This window comes from Anomalospiza imberbis, chromosome 4 (genome assembly GCF_031753505.1).
Source record: "Anomalospiza imberbis isolate Cuckoo-Finch-1a 21T00152 chromosome 4, ASM3175350v1, whole genome shotgun sequence".
NCBI classification, from domain to species: domain Eukaryota; kingdom Metazoa; phylum Chordata; class Aves; order Passeriformes; family Viduidae; genus Anomalospiza; species Anomalospiza imberbis.
In genome coordinates this window covers 30,751,186-30,766,284 of record NC_089684.1, presented here as the reverse complement: position 1 = coordinate 30,766,284, position 15,099 = coordinate 30,751,186, and the positions used below count along the sequence as shown (strand labels likewise).

At 39.1% G+C, this 15,099-nt stretch overlaps 1 protein-coding gene and 1 long non-coding RNA gene across 3 annotated transcripts in view; one reads left to right on the top strand and one right to left on the bottom strand.

Annotated features, from left to right (window-relative positions):
- The window catches only part of SMAD1 (SMAD family member 1), a 97,972-nt gene that overhangs the window by 67,790 nt on the left and 15,083 nt on the right, over positions 1-15,099 (bottom strand). Inside the window, exon 1 of one of the 2 annotated variants that reach the window (XM_068187754.1) lies at positions 11,956-12,063. The exons of the other annotated variant lie outside the window; for it this stretch is intronic. The gene's annotated coding sequence lies outside the window, so the exon portion shown is untranslated. Of the gene's footprint in view, positions 1-11,955; positions 12,064-15,099 lie in introns of those variants that run through there. 2 annotated transcript variants of the gene reach the window in all.
- LOC137472533 (uncharacterized) lies at positions 12,733-14,060 on the top strand. Its single transcript, XR_010998248.1, has 2 exons — positions 12,733-13,385; positions 13,483-14,060. It is a non-coding gene; the product is annotated as an uncharacterized lncRNA (long non-coding RNA).

The following is a 15,099-nucleotide window of genomic DNA, read 5'->3' as shown; positions in this document are numbered from 1 at the left end:
TAGAAAGTTTGTATGTAAGCAAGCTTTCACAAAAGCATTAAGTAGTGTGAACTTTACCAACACTTTTTGTTAAAGGCTTAATCCACACCCACATCAAAACAAAGACAGATGGCTGAGTTCTTTACATATGAGAAGGTAACTTTTCACACATAGCCTTAACAGTAAACCTTTTGCCTTTTTTTCACGGAAATACAAAGCTCCGAGATAATAAAGTTGCCTTAATTTACATTTCTCCCAAGAAGTGGAAATTACAAAACTACAGACAACAAACATTGGCTAATCAGTCTAGGGAAAAAGGTCCAAAGGGAAAACTCAGAAATGGGTTTGTTCAAAAGCTACAACAGGCAGAGAGGACGTTGAGCTATGAATGCTTTTGTTTTGTTAATCTACCTAATGTTCTATTTAAAAAAAGATAAATCCTTGAATGAATGATTCCGACTTTGTTCTAGTGTGAATTGAGTGGCAGCTTCTTTAAAAAATTCCAATACTTAGTTTGTATTTAAACAATTCTTCCTGAAGACCTTTTCTCAAACAGATCTTTATATGAGAAAAACAACTGTTGATTTTGTAGTCATCATGTGAGTAACTTTAATAAAAGTCAGCAGGGCCTTGCCTTCTGTGAGATTTTTTTTGAACCTGTAACCCTTAATCAGGATTGCTGTCAGCTGTAGAGCCTGAGGAAGCTGTCATACAGACAATATTCAAATGGAGCTGTGTTTTTCCCACAGTGCTGTTGGAAGGAAACCCTTTTTTGTTAGCAAAGCCTGAGATAGATCAGGATCCTGAACTGGAAACAGAGTGAAGAAGGGTGTCCCAGCCCGATAAACACTTTCCAAGTGCGGTGTGTCCCCAGAGCTGGAGCTGTGCACCACCAGTGATTTTTAAATATCTTTCCCAAATATAGGTTAGAAGCGCTAAGAATTTGTGGGAAAGTTTTCCTTCGGAGTAGACCACGGCTTAATGTTTATTCATATGCTGTAGTAAGCAAATGAGAAACTAAGCACTTTGTAAATGCTGCATCATTTTGACTGCTTGATCCACTCCACTGACAGAACAGTTTGGCATAATTGCTGGCATACATAATATTTTCAAATGACAATTCTCCAAACAAGTCAGGGCCTGAGCTAACAGCAGTGAAAGGTGAGGTGATGCTGCCTACATGTTGAGCTGAATTCTAGACTGTTAAATGCCACAGACAATTCAGATTTATATTTGATGTTGTCCACAACACAAATGCATTCCTCTGCCTTCAGTACTTTCAGTTCCACAGCAGGTACTGGTATCTGTCTTCAGCTGTAGTTTTACATGTGAAGGCTAATTTCTCTGCTCTACCCTTTCCCTGCCATTTGACCACAACTGTTTTGAAACAGGCCCCAAACACTTTCAGTGCTGCCTCTACCAGCAGTTTTGATTTTACATTGGTAGTACCACTCATGCTGTTGCTTCTGAGTCATGCTAGGAGTGGAGCAGCTTCAGCTCCAGGCTGCTGTGTATCTTCCCTTGTAAATCAGGCAGGATTACATATAGGGCTGCTTTTCTAATGAGAAAAACACTTCTTCAAGAGTGACTGGCAGAAAACAATGGACAGCACTTTAAAGAAATTCAAGTGACAACAAAGTATGGCCAATAAAGAAGGTCTAGGGCTTTCAGCAACCTTTCAGTACTACACCAATGCTAGGACACTGTCTTGGGATTAGGATGGACATTTTCAATCATAGCCTATTTTATTTTGGCATCTCAGTGTTTGGCTATCAAATTCCCAACATTTAGCTGCCGCTACAATTAAAGAGCATCTTTTGTAGAAGCAGACAGACAAGCAAAGATACAGTGAGAGCAGCAACACTGATGGCAAGAGGGACCCACAGAGCAGAATGCTGGTCAATACACCTGTAACGCCTGCAGATACTCTGGGTTAGGAAAAAAAAAAAAAAAAAACAAAAAACAAACTACAGAAAAACACAGTGTCAGTGTGTCAGCTGTGAGCAGCCTGTAGTTGCATGAGCAGCAATGTGGAGCTGCTCAGAGTCCCTGCAGGGATGAGTTGCACAGACACTGGGGAAAGATATCTGTCTGTAAGAAGGAGCCTGCTCAGCACAAATGATGAGCTGTTCTTAATGTGTCTGCTTATACCTGGTTTCAGAATAAAAGCTTGGTACTGACTATTGCCAGAAAGAAGCATTTTTCATTTTTGCCCTAACTCTTCCAAAGGTGTAAGGCCTACAGAATTTGCCAATACATAAAACAGGTTCTGAAACCTTAATTTTTTTTCCATAGTAGGAGAAGATCCAGCTTTCCTATCCTGTAATGCTGTTTGGAACAAGAAGACCTTGTAAGTGGTGATACCATAACACCATAATGCAACACATAATGCAATTTTAGGTCCTTTGAATGTTTGACCTATATTAGATAGGCCAGCCAGGTAGTTACTATCAGTGCTCTCTGCTCTACCTGGTCAAACTACACCTTGTGTTATACTCAAATTATCCTTCCTGATACGTATTAGGGAGTTTGCCACAGCCTCTTGCTCTGGTTGATAGCATCACAGATTGCCTTCCCAGAAAACTCTGTGGTATACAGCTATATTTTTCTCTCCAGATCTAAGTTTCTGACAGAGAACCACAAATAACCTATTAAATCTCAGAAAAATCTGTGACCAGTCTTCCACCTGAGTGATTTTTTTTAATTGTGCTATATTTTCAAGAAACTCTTTATAAGGAAAAAGACCAGAAGTATTTTAAAATCTCTTTCATCTTCCAGGCCTCACAAACTTGAGAGGATAGGCAGTCACAGGCTTTGGCAATCTACAAAATGCTAGACTTTACTTGCAGTTGATACTTTATCTTCTTACTTTGACTACTAGCAAAGGTAATAGCTGTGATGCTAGTCTTAATGATTTTGCTGTCAGACAGAAAAAGCTTCCACAGCAGCACATCCAGTTTGAAGACCAATATGATCTAATCAATAATACATGAAAAAGATACCTATATGGCTAAAAAAAGACTAGGATTGACAGTTTTCTAGAGATGTCTTCCACACTGTTATTTTTTCTTGCCCAAATTACAAATTAAAGTCATGCTATGCAGCTATTTCTCTTAAATAAACAGGCACTGACAGTGACACCTTGAAAAGCACTACCAGCACCCCTATATAGAAGTCAGAGCATGCACACACCCTCTTTGTTAACTGTACACCCACTGTGACTCCTAGGATTTAAGTACAACAGAGGAATCAACGGGATGCACACAGAGCAAGCGTACTCCGGATGAGCAGCAGCTTGCTGGAATCCTGATACCTCCCACCTCAGCAATAATACATCTCTCCCCTCCCTGGGGTTACTAAGCTAAAGGCACAGTCTGGGAATGGGAGCTCTTTGTTTTAGCACAGTTATGGAATTCTGGTTTCGGGCTGGACCACTCTTCTCACGTAAGCTGCAATTATTTTGCGACAAGGCCCATTTTGGACAGGGTAAAGCACAGGCCTGCTGCATTAATTAAAACATACGAGATTTTTCCCTTTATCATTAGGAGTTTTGGAAAGCTGAAAGGTTACTGAACTTCATAAGAATAACTAATAAAATTTCTCTTTATTTTTTGTCCTAATGGAAACAAAATCATTATGATTCCAGTGGATCCCTGCCCATCTTTCTGTCAACCTGAATACCTTTCACATCCATGCAGCTGGATTTGATAAAGCACAGAGATCTCAAGGCAATTAGGTTCCTACAAAGCTTTATGCAGAAAGGGAATGCACAAATGGCAAACACTCTGAAAATACTTCTCTATGTATGCCTATCAGGTATGTGTCAGGGAAAGGCAGAAGCATAAAGTTATTAAACATCTGGGAATCCACAGAGTCTTCCTTTACAGATATTGTCCTGAGACTATGAGAAAAACAAAACTCCGTCAGACCTTGCACATTCTTGGACACGCTGTCAAACAACAAGATGCAAACTGACCGGAAAACTGAATCCATCCCTAGACCAGCCCATCTCATTCCAGCACTTGGCCTAAATAACAGAGTCCTTGTTTTCCTGGGTTTTGACCTTGAACAGTCAGGTTTATCTTACTGGGATCCGTTTGGCCTTGGCACACCGGCTGTCTGAAAGAATTTCCAAATCTCATCTGCAATGACTCTGTTTGTCCTGGCACATCATACCCTGACCTAACATCTGAATGGGGCAACGGGGGTGAACTGTTTAGAATGCTCTAGTACACTGATGCAAGGGTCACCTGAATTTCCAGCTCCTTTTGAATGGGACAGCACACAAGCTCAGACAATTAACAAGCAAGCAGTACTGTCTGTGGGCTTATTGTCTTTATCCTAAGCATTTCTGACTGCCCACTGCTGCTCCAAAATGGAAGTTAGGTTACACAGATTTATGTGTCTTCATGGGAGCAGTTCTTATGTTCAGGTATTCTAATTGTGTTCTAAATTACTTCCTAGCTCTTCATCAACCTCTAGTTTTAGCAACACTGTCCAGAGTCTGTGTCATAAGCTGTGGCCAGCTCTGGGTCCCCCACCATCAGCAGGCCATTAACCTCTTGGAGTGAGTCCAGAGGAAGGTGATGAAGATTTTCAGAGGGTTGGAGCACCTCTCCTGTGAAGACAGGCTGAGAGCTGGGGCTGTTCGGCATGGAGAAGGCTCCAGGGTGATCTCACTGCAGCCTTGCAGTATCTAAAAGGGGGCTTATAAAACAGATGGAGAGCAAATTTTACATGATAGCAACCAGACAGGGAAACGGTTTTACACTAAAAGAGCAGAGATTTAGATTGGATGTAGGAGGAAATTCTTTACTCAGCGGGTGCTGTGTCACTGGAACAGGTTGCCCAGAGAACTGTGGATGCCCCATCACTGGAAGTGTTCACGTGTTGGATGGGAGCCCTGAGAAATCTAATCTAATGGGCTGCCTCCCTGCCCATGACAGGGGTTGGTGGAACTAGAAAATCTTTAAGTCCCTTGTCCCCAAACCATTCTACACATAATTGATACGTGCTTGATAAAAAATAGTGTCACTGTATGTGATGGTGGCCGTGAGGAGAGAAGCACCTTTCCAGAATGTCACTGTTTTTAAATGATCCAGGCTTTGAGCTAATATTGGTTGCTAGCATAAAGAGATTGGGGGTTTCCATTAATATATTTCTTCCTTTTAAAATTTACCTTATGCAAGCAAGTAGAAGCTTTTAATCAGGCAAGGCAATAAAACATGGGCAAAGCATGGACAACACTGCAGGACTGCATAGGAAAAGCAAATAGTGCAGCTATTCTGGAATGGTGGTATCAGCCTGGAATGACTCCCTGCTGTGACATTTTTATTCCACAAAATCATTGATTTATTTTGGATGACAGTTCACATATGCACAATTATTCTGAAGAGCTATTCTGGCTAACGACAGCATGATTTTCAGAGCCATAGGCAGTTTTATTGCTGTCTGGGTCACTTCAAAATCTGTGGGAAAATCATGGTTTCAGCCTCTCAAATCCCAACACAAGCCAGAGCAGGGTGAAGTATTTTCATTTATGTTAGCAGAATTTTATTTCTTTAAAACTTAACTTCTTTAAAAACATAAAAGTCATTCTAAAAAGCTATTAGTTTTAAATGCAGATTAAAACCAAGAGAACATAAGATGGAAAACTTTCATAGATTTTCCTCTTCATATTTTAACCAGTTAAAGAATTAATAAAACTTTTATAAACTTCCATTAACGTTTTATATTGAAAATAAAAGTGATTGTGTCTGTGCATGTGTGAAAGACTACAGACTTCCAAGATCTTTCTGATAGTTTTTTCAGCAGGTCCCTGAATAGGCCTAGAACCTTGAACAATTTTCAGCTGCCAAGCCACCAAAATTCAGAAACTTGTGGAATTCGTCTCTGGGTGTCTTCCAGAGGGTCATGGAGAGATAAGAAATTAAAACCAGCAAATGAAAGTTTGCTGGGCAGATAGCTGCACTGCCATAAAGAACATTTCATTAGTCTGCAAATGGGGAAGCTGATCTAGACTGTTATCAACAATTAAAGAGGAACCATCTGTGCCTGCACAAGGTCCATGTACAGAAATATCTGGAGAAGTTTGCAAATTCACTGTTGTGTGTTGGCCTTGAATCCTATCAAGGATCTATTGAAATATCAATATTGTTAAAGAGCTTATCACTACTATCATTATCAGTTTTAGTTGGGACATAACAACATTTTTTACTGCTTGTTCAGGAAAGTGAACATTTTGGACTTTAACCTACAGGGTTTATTCTTTCTAAGTTCTAACACCATATAGACAATGAGATTTAAAAGCCATATGATTAAATTAAGGGTTGAAGAGATAAAACAAACAGAAAAATACCTGTCATAAAGAACCTATATGCTCGTGTTGTTCTACATATATATTCTTCTCAGAGGTCACAGATGTGTTTATGCCAGAACTTCTGTGACTATCAAACAAGTTTCATCTCTTTCACAAATATTTGCATTCACTGGTTTTGAAAAAATGAAATAAAGAGAAAAGGTAGTAGCAGATGCCACAGCTAGGAATAAACTCCTCTGTAATTGGGAACATTTTCAAAGGTGCTAAGCTTTAACTTTAAAACACTAGAATGGTTATATTGTTTCCATCACCTGTGGCACATAACCAAACCTAAGCAGTAAGGTTAAACCTGTAGTAGCCAACCAGACATTCCAATATTTTTAGATGCACAAATGAAATAAAAATAACCTCACAAAGCTCTTACAAATAAGTGGAAAAAAACAACCAAAAAACACCACCACCACCACCAACAACAACAACAAAAAAGAGCTATCAGGAGTGTGAAAGTGGATTTTGCACAGGATTAACTACTTAGAAAGGCTCAGAGTGAAAAGCATATTAATCCTAATGTAGCTAAGAACTCTGTCTCCTATTGAGCAAATCATTTAAAAACCTGTCTGAGATCAACTGGAGCTAATGACATTAGATTTAAGATGCTTAAATTTATACTCAGATTCGTACTGTTTTCTGAATTGGCATAATTGATAGCAAGGGAATTTTTTTAAAGGGGAGAGAAATAAACCCTACAAATCCTATCTGCAGCTTATCTTTCACTTGAGCTGAATAAAGTGCAGAATAATCCAAACCTTATTATGCAATTATTGAAAGTGAGCAGTGGTATCAAAAACACACATCTAGAGACAGAAATAGCTGTCAAGTCATTTAGCTGTGTCATGCAGAACTCCTATCCATATATATATCTATATATCTCTATATATATCTTTTTCCATAATGATAAATATTCTTTGAAACTGCTTGTTTGCAGGATAAGAGGAGACCTTGGCCCTTCTGATTCCAAACAATTTAAAAAGTCACTAGACTTTGTTTCCAGTTTCATGCAGCCACAGAAATAGCAATTGCTAATAATCTATTCTACGAAAATCTTTCTTGCAGCCACTTTGTGGTATTTCAGTCTATACAGGACTTAGATACTGTTTTAAGAAAATTCTTAGCTATTCTGTTTTAAAGAAAATACCTACCATATAAAACAAAAGTGTGTATTTCTGTTTGTTTCCAGACTTTTCAATGTAGCTCTCTCCTCAGTGTAGTTATTTTCCTAATAAACACTTCAGGTCTTTATTTTATGGCAAGTATATTGTTATTCTTAAGCAATTATGCAAAAATTAACATTAAGAAAGGATAATTGGGAAGCATACCTAAGGAACTGTGTACTACTGCCTCAAACTACCTTATGCTCAGCATTGGCTCTAAATCTCAAAAATTACATTACCAGTGTTAGTATTTTTACAAGATTTGTTATATATTGATTATCTGAGTAGAGCTGGAAGCCACTGAAAGAGGAATTAGAAAGAAATGTTATTGCATCTTGTGTAACTCATCAGTCTCCACTTATCCCTGTATCTCTTGACCTGCAGAGCACTGGAAAAGGCAGTCCCTTTGAAGAAAACTGAAAACATATGTACATGGCATATAGAGAGCAGATAAGCTGAAGAATGATATATTATTCTATTCAGATGGGAAAAAACCCCAGGACATTGTAGTACCTAGACAAAGGAAGTTTTACAACCACAGATAACATACACCCAGATCTATGATACATCTAAACACTTGTTGCAGGTGCAACAAACATTATGTTTGCAAGATAGAGAAGCTCCATGGAAAATTCAGTTTCTAAGAGATGTAGACTAAGTACAAAAAAGAAAAAAAGGGATAGAAAAAGTGTAGTTGTATGGAAAAGGTGGTATTGCTAGCCAAAATAGGGAGGGCTTGTGGTCTCTTTAAGACTTGACACAGCAGCAGTGGTGTTAAGCAGGGGACTGAGCAAATACTTCCCCATCACATGTAGGTTCCACTCACACTGTCACCAAAGTAACCTGCTCAGAGCTCTGGTTCTCCAGTGACACCACCCAGGATCTGTGATACCTAACACAGGTATCCTGATAGGATAACCACCTGCTTTCTAGGTGTTGGAAAGGCTGAGCTAGGCCTTCGTGGCTAAGTAGACTCCTTTAGTACACAACAGACTGTTTGACATCACTTATAGGAAAGGAAGTGTATGGATGCATCTTTTCTGAGTCACTCGTATATACAGCAAATTCTGGCTTAACCCAAGTGCTCCTTCTGTTATGAATTCCATTTATTTGTCTCAGTCACTAAAGTAAACTCTTGATTTTCTCCTGTTAGCCAAGACTGACTTGCAAGATAGTTCCTTTATCACAGAATTTCTTCAAGATATATTTTCATAGTCTTTTTTCAGAGTAGCAGCCTATGATAAGGAATCAGAGAATTTCAGAATCTGTTAGGTTGGAAAAGCCTTCTGAGATCATCAAGTTCAACTTTGAACACCACCATGTCAACCAGACTATGGCACTTTACTCAAACAGCTCCAGGGATGGTGCATCACGTCCCTGGGCAGTTTATTCCAATGTTTAATCACCTTTTCTTTGAAGAAATTCCTCCTGATGTCCAATCTGAATCTCCCCTGGTGCAGCTTGAGACTATGTCCTTTCACCCTGAAAGAAGTAACCCACACAGGTATATTTAGTTTACCAGGTGTGTTACAAGCAACCATAATATATTTGCCAGTTATCTCAAATATTGTAATTTCCCCAAAGGATGAATGTATTCCAAGCACATGAATAAACTTAATCCCTAGCCATGTTCAAATCTCAGTAATTATCACACGAAAGCTATGATGTAGTCGCCATCACAGAAACAAGAAGGGAAAGCAAGGAAATTGTCTGTTTTGTTAAGGACACCTGGAAGATCTGTCATAAATAAAAAATCAAAAAGCAAAATTTGAAGAAAAATATTAGACTTATATCCTTGAGGGAGGCATATTTAGTAAGCAGCACTACCACGACGCCCTTTCTCCTAACCACTAGGCCTCAATTATAAAGATGAAAGCACTTTGCACTCTCCTAGACTCCAGCTACATCTCTGCTCTAACATAGTCTGTCCCCGATGCAATAAAAAAAAAAAATTACCTTGTGCTCATGTGTAAATGGCTCAGCTTCCTTAAAACTTGAACTTCAAGAGACACTTTATAGACATAAGAGATTGTTTCTGAGATACTTACTGGGTTTCCCTCACAGCAGCAACTCTGTCCTTCCACCCAAAACTAAAAAAAGTGCTGACTTATGTCCTGACCACTGCTCTGAAAGTAAGGCCAATAAATAGCCCCTCGGATTGGGTTCCTGATGAGGTAAACTGCTGACACACAGCAGCCCGCCTCTCCTCACACTGCTGGGACGCACACAGACGGTGAGGCAAAGTGCTTCCAAATAGCAGCCTTGTGCTCACGGACTCCCTGGTTTTCAGAATCTATTTTCCCTCAAGATTAAGTGTTTTTTAAAATACCTGCAGCTTTTCTACTTTAAGGAGAGCATCAAGTAAGCCTGTCTGCAATTCACTGAGGACAGAGGGGAAGGGAATTTGATTTTTCATAGCAGATTATCACCAGCTATCACACACTTTATGTGCCAGCAGGTATCAGTCTGGAAACAAGCTAGTGTTATTTTATCACAGAGCTCAAACTCAGTTGCTTAACAGTATGGCCCCACTGATGTAGCTGCTGAGTAGAAGACCATGATTTGGACTGTGCTTATTAGATTTTTATATACAAGCAATTTAGGACAATAGGAGCAAAAACCTGCTTTCTGTACAACTACTTGGTATTGGCTGCATCTATGCTTACAGAAGAGAAAGTTGGCAGAGCAGTAAAAGCATATCTGTGTACATTATTCATGCACATTTATCTGCCAGCAGATACAGTCAAAATCCTCTTGATAACCACTTTCAATATTGATTAAAATAGTGTGCATGCTTTACCATAACTGGAGACAGTATTTTATGCATTCAATGAGCATCACTTGATAACTCACCAGTGATACAGACAAGTTTATTTAAAAGACAGAGGAAAACTTTGGCTTCCTTGATGTTCCTTTATAAGCATCATAGGAATTTTACTTCTAAACTGCCAAGGTGCTGCAACTCTATATTGACAAGTCTCCAAATTCACTAGACTGTATTTATTTGGTGTGCTAAAGGAGACTAATGGTTAAAGCATTCACATCTCATTGTAGCTGAGGGAAAGCATCGGAGCTCTGTACTTCACAGATTTCTGGGAAGCCAGTAAGATGTGTGGCTGAGGCTGTAAGCCAAGAAGTGGGCAAATGGCAGCAGAAAATAATTTCAAGTTACTTCAGGACCTTTGCTGAGTCATATCAGTTTCAGTGTCTGTGTGAGCAAGTCTTTGTGGATTCCACATCACACTAAAACTATCAGAAGGGATTTTTTGCCTGCCTTTAATATTTTTATAGGTAATTTACAACATCTGCCTGAAAAAAACACCACAACAGATTGAAAAATGCAGACTCAGATGGTGTGTTTGAATATCTCATGTAGCCATGATTTGACAGATCCAAATCCAATTGCCTTGTACCATTACTGAAAAGCAGCATTCTCTTAACAGTCTGTATGGTAGACAGAACCACTGTAGTATAAAATTTCTGCTGATTCCTTTCCATTTTTGATGTAGCAGCTGATGAGTCTGTTATTCTCCTCCATGCCTCACCTCTTTTAGGCCCAGAGAGTGGCTCAAGGCACTTGCCTTCTACAAGGTGGATGGACAGAGTACAAACTGATTTATTTATCAGACGAAGCACTGAGAGGCACTTTCACACAGAGAAATGAGTTCTGGATCCCATTTTTCCTCCCTGCTCTCTTCACTGCTGCATGAAAGGAAAAGAGACCATGCCTACCAAGCAGCAAATCATAATAACTATGCTCAGCTCAAGTGTTTTATCATGGATTTGGTTGACAGATTTGGTCAAAAGGTGAAACTACTCCCATAGAGAACAAAGGTGGCAGCTCTGTATCATCTGTGATGGAAACAGACACAATTCTCACCTTAGCTTTGCCTGCTTCCTGTGGGCCAGCATTGCCCCATACTTATCTCTAGGTAGCTCTTACCTGTACTCACCTTAACCAGACAAACTTTTCCATGGTGTGAAATGGACAGGAATAAACCTTGTCTTCATTGGCACATCAAAGCAGACCTGCAACCCACCTTCTTTGCTGTAACCCTTTCAATAAGTTCCACTTTATGCAGTTAATGGATGGACAGAACCAGCTCTGTCGTTGTTATGACAGAGATGTGTTATGTGGTCATTTACAATATCAGTTCTGTAGGGCTTTTTATTTTAATGAGAGTTTTTCTCTTTAAAAACCAGTATATTGAAAATTTATGCTTCGAATATAAACCACTTTATGGGGTCGTAATTTTAAAAGAGCTGCAAAATAAAGTTTTGCCAATGGAAAAGAGTAAGTCTATCAGGGAGAAATAAACATATTCTCATGCTCACTGCTACCATTTCTATTGTCAGAGAGCTTCCTGTATCCCTAGATCATAAAGACTTAGAACAATATAGCCTAGGAGTTAGTAGTAAAAAGATTTACTATGTCATCCTACTTACTACAACAGTGTGTTTTGTTCAGTCTAGAGGCTTCTTCCATTTCACTCAGAATATCATGTGAACTAAACTTAGAGTCAAGAAAAAATTCTAGACTGTATGCTGCAGTTTATCCCATCTGTTTCTAATTTAATCATAGTAATTAGCTGAGCTATCATAAATACATTCTCCTTCTGTCATCGCTGTTCACATTCTCCGTATTTATCTGCAGATGCCAGAAGCACTTATTTGTTCCTGCTACACGTGCTTGTTGTGTCAGGAGCCCTGCTGTGATAAAACTTCCCTGACAAACAGCCACCCTCAGGGAAAAAACCAGTGCCCAGCTCAGTAACAAGTGGTAACAAGCTAGCAGGTGGTGACAAACACTCCAAGATTTTACATCTAACAGTTTGTCACTCTTCAGCAGTTCAAAGCAAAGATTTTTCAGGAGCCCAAGACTAACCTTAACTATTTTTAAAAATCTTTACTGACATATTAACCACATGGTTTAACTCCGTGTTATCTATTATGGGTAGGGAAATAGCAAATATAAGAGGGAATGTGATTACACATGGTACTATTTTGTAGCCAGGTAGAGAGGAACAGTGCCCTTAAACTCTTGGGATCACAGACAGGAGCTGCAGCCAGTCCAAAAAAAAAAAAAAAAAAAGGAAGAACAAGAGTACCCTTAAAATTCTGACAGTTTGTTTAAAATCACAATTCAGTGCCATCCAGTTTCTACACAACATCTCTTAAACATATGATTTGTTTGGATACAGCAGTCACAAAATATAGCTCAAGAAACTTCACAGAAAAACATTTAATTTCTATTTCCTGTTTCTCTGTTGATATTTCATACACTATAATCAGATTGTCACAATAATGCCTGTTATTAAAAATGGATAAATAAGTAATTTAAATCAAATGTTCAATGTCAGATTTCAAGGTTTTATGCAGTCTCACTGTAATCCAGGACATGGATTTAGAAGATACACTTTTCTAACAAAGAAGTAGATTCTGCATAATTTAAAAGAGTTTTACACAGAACTATATTCTCAGATGGATAAAGATGTGTAAATTCCTCAAAATCAAAGGGAACTGATACCCAGGAGGGCAAAGCAGACAAAACAGCCCATCAGCAACTCAACCACATGAAAGACCACAAAGAAACTCCAAAGCCACCCACGCAGCTGCCTGAGGAGTCTGTCAATGAATGAGAGGCTCTTGTTCAGCTCATGTTGCTGCTGGAAATGTGTTTGAAGAGCTTGGCAATACAGCTGGATTTTACAAGTGGCACACAAAGATGAGAAAAATGAAATCAGATTGAATTATGTGTTGCAGTACACTGGTGGTGTCACATCTCAGCTAACTAGAATGTAATTTAATCTACAAGATAATGGAACGATCTCCTGCATCTGTTACTTCCAGAGGGGCAACAGACAAACATCCACAGTGTAAGTACAAACTTAACTAGACAGTCACCTAAAAGGCAAAGAAGATAGGATCCTTTTTCTAGTATATAAAACTGTATTTATTTTTTATCTGTTATAGATACCTAGAAAACCTCCATTTTTGAAAAATGAGTACCAGGCCTTGAACATCAAAGATCTATAAAACCAGAACAGGAAGGGTGAAGAATCAATCCTGTTTTTTCTGCATCCTTCTGAAACTACCGGCACTTATTGGTAAAGTAACAGAATAACAGCAATTGTATCACTTGTTATTGTTTTCTACCTCTTTGGTTTATATAAAGCTGACAGAAATGCCCCATCTTACTGTCTTTCTACCCAGAAACCTGGAGATAGCCCTTCTCAACATTCTGCTTTCTTCAGTAAGGAAGAAAGATGGCAAGAGACCTAAATTTTCAAAATATTTGTCAATAATCATTCCAAATAACACATCTTAAATTTTGTTCTCTCCTACACCAACATAGCTGATGAAATATGAAGAAATTTTTGATGAGAAAATACTTATTTTAATAAAATTATTTTAGATGCCTTCAGTTTGCTGCAAGGAGTAGAAAGCAAAACCTGGAACACTGAAGGCGTTTGTCTTCAACACTTGTTAAATGCCCCCTTGTTTTGTTCATGTTGTCAATCTGTAGTAAAATGAACGGGATCTTAAATACACATGGTGAAGACTGTGAACTCCTTACTCAGTCCTTGTTTAATCTTCCACAACACTTTTTGTTTAAATTTGTGAGTGACTCATAGCGGTGGCTTCAGCCAAGCTTAGCACAGACAGACTTTGTGCGTGCCCATACAAATACTGATGAGTCTGTTCCACTGTCGGCTTGTAGGATTCCCACTATCACTATCTTGAGCTTTTTGGAGGAGAGATTATTCTTTGCATAGGCCTCTGACAAAGTGTCTCATATTCTAGTGTTGGGAGTAGTTGGAGACAGAAGTGTCTATTTGTTAATTTTCATTTATCACCTAATATTGCAGATTACTTTTTACATTAACTCAGTTGAAACATTTGCCCTGTGAACTATACTTTTATAGGCCTCTGCATAATATTATTTTATTTACAGTGCCTTTTAAAACAAATTTATGTTGCAACAACGTTCTCAAAAAAAAAAAAAAAAGAATCTATTTACATGCCACTGTTCATTGTTCCACATAGTTAGGGGACTTCTGTGACTTCCCTCCTTATTAGACTGGTGCTCCAGACCCTTCCCCAGCTCCAGTGCCCTTCTCTGGGCTCACTCCAGCCCCTCAGTGACTTTCTTTAGTGAGGATCCCAGGACAGGACACAGAACTTGAGGTGCAGCCTCACCAGGGCCCAGTACAGAGGGACAATCCCTGCCCTGGTCCTCCTGGCCAGACTGTTGCTGACCCAGGCCAGGATGCCATTGGCCTTCTTGGCCACCTGGGCACAGCTGGCTCATGGTTAGGGGCTGTTGAGTACCCACAGGTCCTTTTTTGCCAGGAATATTTCCAGCCTGTATCTTAAAAAGCCCATGTGATCATTATATGATACAGAAAGGAGTCTACTCCAGATCACTTTTTTTTGGTGATGGATTATTTTCTTCTAGTGAGACAGTTTTAAGCCACAACCATTTTGTCATCTGGCCTGTTTCCTGGCTGCTCTAATGCCTATGTCAAGCCTGAGGGAGGCTGTGGAAATGCACAAATGCACACCTTGGGCCAGAGTAGGATCTTTCTT